The following is a 6,000-nucleotide window of genomic DNA, read 5'->3' on the forward strand; positions in this document are numbered from 1 at the left end:
GCAATCCAAAGGATAATATTATCCATATAAAATCCAGAACGGTCCTTCAGACAGAACCAATTGACCTCTTTTTAATAACAATAATAATAATAACTTTATTTCATGAGGCTGCACATTTGGGCAAGACCAGTCTTCTATGTGAGTCTCTAAATATACATATTTACCAGTTAAAAATATTAAGGCATAATAAAGCAATGCATAGTTGTTTTGTTTTGTTTGTTTTGTTTTTATTATATAACATTTTTATTAACAATAATTAACAATACAACTCAGTGGTTGTCAAAAACATGAATATAGAGTAGAAGATGCTGCAAATCAAATACAACCTGGCCATTTCAACAACTGTCAACGTTTTTCAGTGTGTATATTTTATACTGAAGGAACACATTTTTTTTTCGCCGCTCAATATTGTTATTTCAGTCTTACAATATACAATTATTGACTCTTGAGCCATTGGATATCACATCATATCCAATGGCTCTAGAGTCAATAACTGTTTTATTATATGGGTTCAGGTTTATGAATAAGTAACAAGTATTTGTTGCAACATATTTAATATTTGAAAGTAACAATAACTGTGTGAAAACTTATTAAAGATTAATTAAATGAAGACACTTATATTTCCTGGAATCATTCAGTGCGTATACAGTTTCTTAAGTTATCGCTGAAATGTATTGTAGTTGATTGTAACCTGAGCAATTTGGCCAGTTATCATTAGCTGGGGTGACACTTGTTGATGATTTTCCCACTAAGAGCTACATGTCAGTTCAACTTCCAATCTATTTTAGAAAGTAATGTTTAATGGGGAAAACCCACTAACCATTAAACATGAAATATATTTTGAAAGATGATGAGCGGTTTCGGCCAATGAAATTCATGTTATTTCTAGAACATATAATTTTACGAATTTTGTAGCGACAAGTAGGTTTTATTGGAAACTGCGTAACTGACAGGTTTAATTCCATGGTTCCTTCAAAAGTGTTCTTTTTAATACTAATAACCGTTCTGCAGAATTGACCAAATATATAGCTAAAATGGATTCATTATACAGAAACCAAAACAAATGGAGAGGCAATACAAAAATAAAATTTTGTTCTTTAAAAAAGTGTAAGTTGGTTCTGTTAAAAGGGGCGCATTGACTTTTGTTTAGTTAATATCATCCCAGGATACATTTTATATTGTTTCTCATCAATACTAACTGATTGCTTATCTGTTACCACTCTATTTTGCATTCCGAATTGAATGCTTTCATCAACTTTATGTGTTTAACTTCACAATCTCTATCTTATTTTATATCCTAAAATTCAAAGATGCTCATATTTCGATTTGTTTCATCAGAATCCGTACCATTCTCATCATTAAAATTCCGTCGGATCGTGCTGTCAATAAGAAGTTAAGCCAATTCATATACCTGGCTTTCCTTCCTAGGTATATAGATCCTATCACCTTAACTTTGTTCATAAATAAATTTTAGATCAGTAATCGTATATAAACATTACACTTAATATATCTCAAACCCATAAAGAATACACATCGGAATAAAATGATACTCATCTTCTTCGAAGAGTAATTACGACATAAACAGTATCTCTCGTTTCGAGAAGAAAAAAAGCCATGCTAATGATGCATATGATTAGCAATTACTTTTTGATTGAATATATTCTAGTCTGGTTTATCGCAATTAGTAAAAACTTCTGACAAAATATGCAACAAAACATGATTATCTCTATCAGAAATATATTCTTAATTTTTACTTTACAGCAAGACACAAAATGGAACTGAAAATCAAACGGCCCCCTATTATTTTGCTTGGTGCATTTTATGCGTCCAAAGGATCTTCATAGAGTGTGTTTAATGTCGACATCGGAAAACAAAGACACGGATTCAATTGAAGCTAAAGCTGCTGTTGAGAAAAGCGCATATCTCCCACAACTGCCGAATCATTTAATGATTCAAAGTGGTTTGGGTGGTTTGGGTGAATGGTTCTGATCAGTAATGTCTGGGAGGTCTGGATGGTTTGGATGATTGGTTCCGATCAGTAATGTGTGGGAAGTCTGGATAGTTTTGATGAATGGTTCCGATCAGTAATTCAAGGGCCATAATTCAAAAGTGCCTGGGCCGATTTGGCTAGTTATCGAACTTGGCCGAGGACTTATGGTCAAACACATTTTATTTAAGTTTGGGTGAAGATCGGTTGAAAAATGTTCGACCTAGAGTGCGGACAAGCTTTGTGCCAAACAGACACACAGACAGGAGTAAATCAATATGTCTCCCACACCACTGTGTGGTGAGAGACATAATGAAAGCGTATCAAGAACATAGCCTATCCTACAGTAATGTATATATGGATGTACCACTGTAGAATGCACTACCGACCAGCGAAGCGATGCAAACACTTATCACTGCTTTTCTACTAAGCAATACACATAAATAGTCAGAAAAAGGCCAAATATTGTTTGACTGCAATTAAACTTGAACTTGGCTTGTATTTTATGACCTTAAAATGAATTCAATCCGTTTCCGTTCAAGACCTTTTGGTCGGAAAGGGGCCATTACTCCGCCAAAAACTGAATTGTACCAAGATAATGAATATATGGATGTCAGAATAATTTGTATATTTGATATATTGATATTGTTACATATAAGTACAGACAGTGCTTGACTCCCTTTTTATGCTACCATTGATATAATTATACTTGAATTGCTGTAAATAATAGGATTTGGGTCATTTATAGACGATTTGGGTTGATCGTGGTGATGGCTGGATCCCAGCATCACACATTATGTTAAAGGGAACCAGGTATTTGTTAAAGCAAAACCCGTTGTAAAATACTATGTACAAATTTTGACCAATCACAAAAAAGTTCTATAAACAGCACCAATCAAAGCTCACTTCTGCTAAGGTATAAATAGGTAGATGAATGACAGAGAGATCATTCTGTATCCAGCGATAGAAGAAGACACATCGAGGATTCAACTAATAATATATCCCTGTACCTTGATAAGGAAGTTATTGCAATTACTCTGTCAGGGCTGACAAATTATTAAAAAGAAGACGTTTGAAGTTCATAGACTAAAGAAGAGTTGCAGAACTTCAACAAGGTTTCGAGCTATAGGGCCAGCGCATAGGAGTTTTACCTTATGGGTAGTTGAATGCTATAGACGATAGGAAATATAGGCTGAGCATCGGAAAGCTGAGACAGAGACCAAGAGTTTGGTAATCCACCGAGATAGTAGGAAGGTTCCAGCTTATAGACGAGGTTCAGCGTTGTTGGCGAAGTACAGCCAAGGCGTCGGGGTTATACCTATATGGTAGTTGAATGCTATAAATGATAGGCGCTGAGCATCCAGGAGTCAGGGCAATCTTATTGAGTTACAGCTTCAATTAAGAGGACATAGACTGAGCATATATGCGATAGGACTCGTGCGTTGTTGTTCAAAGACATAGTTTGACGAGAACTTCCACAAAAAGACCAGTCAAGAATAGTATTTCCAGCTTATAGGAGTTTGAGGTGATATCATTAGTTGAAGATTGATAGTTGAAACATTGAGTGATTTTTGCCTGATCCCTGAAATTATCTACCTCATAATTGAAATCATTTACGAATCATTGGTACACGAATAATTTAGGCAAGGTAGCCAGAGGAAAATTTTATATGAGATATATGGTCTCACCAGCTAAACGTTTTAACAAAGGACATTCTACATCGTTTGTCAGCTAGTCTAAGACATAGCCACCTTAGCGATTGGACTCATTTTATTGTTCAAGATACTAAAGGCGTAGGCACTTCCCTGGGTCATATAACTCGTATCCTGACTATGACCCTTTGAAGTGCCTTCGCCTTTTATGTCTTTACAATAAAATAGGACCAATCGCAAAGGTGAATATGTCTTAGACTAGCTGACAAACGATGTAGAATGTCCTTTGTTTAAACGTAAAGCTAGTGAGGCCTATGTATCTCATATATTATTAGTTACACTGCTTGTTGGTGACAGGATACGGGATATACGCTGTCGAGGAAATCTATATCAGGCGAGAGCGAAGCTCGAGCCTGATATGGATTTTCGAGACAGCGTATATACCGTATCCTGTCACCAACAAGCAGTGTAACAGTGTAACGATTTTATCTTGCCGACTACCCTTTACTTACATGCTATAATCTAATATTTTGTAAATTAACAAAACGGCAGCCATTTTTTAAATCAAAATTCATATCTGAAATGTACTAGCAGGATATGGAATATATCCTGTCTCCACGTGACGTCTATTGACCAATAGAAATGCAAGAAACTTGTAGGAGGCAAGATAAAAATATTTCCTCTGACTACCTCGCCTAAATGATTTGTGCCCAAATGACTTGTAAATGATTTGAATTGTCAGCTCGATAATTTCAGGGATCAGGCAAATCACCCATTGTTATAAACTAACAACGTACAACTAATAAATTTCACCTCAAACTCCTATAGGCTGAAGGTACTATACTCGACTGTTCTTTTTGTTGAAGTTCCCGTTAGACGATATCTTTGAATCAACAACATACGAGTCCTGTCGCATAGATGTTCAGTCTATGTCTTCTTAATTGAAGTTGCAACTCAATATGGTTGCTCCATTGCCTCAGCACCAGTACCAGTATGATATGATATATAGCATCCAACTACGATATAGGTTTAAGTATGATGTCTTGGCTGTACTTCGCCAGTAACGCTGAACCTAGTCTATAAGTTGAAAATCTCCTACTCTCAGTAGATTACCAAAATATTTATCTCTGTCTCAGCTTTCCAATGCTTAAATAAAAAAGTGAAAACTTCACAGGTCGCTCAACACGACAAAAACGAAAATGTTGCAGGCTCGGTTTGATTGAGCCTGTTCATGGACGGTAGTGGAAATGCATGCTACCGTCCACGCCCTCTAGCCCCGGGTTGAGCAGAACTCAATATTTACACATGCTAAATGTACAAGCCTACATATGCTATCGTCCATAACATTCGACTACCGTTAATGTATAAGTTCAATGCATTGGCCCTTAAGCTCAAAACTTAGTTACAATACTGGAACTCTTCTCTAGTCTATGAAGCTCAAATGTTTTCTTTTGAATAATTTATCCGTCTTGACAGTGTAATGCAGTAGTATTCTCTATAAGGTTCTGAGATAAAGTAAAAGTTGAACCTCCGATGTGTCTGCATCAATCGCTCTTCACTGATCTTATTTATAGTCGCCACCGGTAACCTATATGGGTGACTCGTCCAGAAGACTGTTAGAAATTTTAATGGGAGGATATTGCAAAATACAGAATGCCTACCTATTTATACCCTAGCACTCCTATGCTATCTACAGAATGACGCTTTTTAAGTTGAATTGGGATTATAACCTTGATAACAATAGACTGGACCTTAATCATCCTTAACCTGGATCTTATGATCATATATCTGTATACAAAAAGTAAACTTTATCCACCCATCCTTTGGCGAGTTACAACAGATGCACAGGCGGACGTTCGCACCGGCCTGGTAACATCAGTATACCTGGCATATTTTTTTCGATTCCGCTAGAGGACGTGGCATTTGTTTTCTCCATGTATATAGTGGAAAATTCAAAACTCTTCTTAAAGAAACGTCCTGACCGATTTCAAGATTATTTCGCAGGAACGTTTTTGGGGATGATTCGTCCAAATATGACTGCCAGTTTTCCTACATTAGGCTGACCATCTGAACTTTCGAGATTAAACTAATTCCAACATAAACGTTTTAGTCTGGAAATAATAGTATATATTAAGATGAAACATAGATGTCCGCAAAATACCATGGCCTATTTTTTAGATATTGCATCTGATATTTCTGGAGTGACGTATAACAGAACCTACGTAATATGGCGGTCAATATAGCCAATTAATTATTATTCCACTTTGGTACACTACTACGTCAAAGGTTGCTGTGAATATCGGAAAAGAAAGATATTTTAAGATTTATAGGAAGTTTTTACCATTTTTGTCAATACGCGTC

This window comes from Mercenaria mercenaria, chromosome 9 (assembly GCF_021730395.1).
Source record: "Mercenaria mercenaria strain notata chromosome 9, MADL_Memer_1, whole genome shotgun sequence".
In the NCBI taxonomy this organism is placed as follows: domain Eukaryota; kingdom Metazoa; phylum Mollusca; class Bivalvia; order Venerida; family Veneridae; genus Mercenaria; species Mercenaria mercenaria.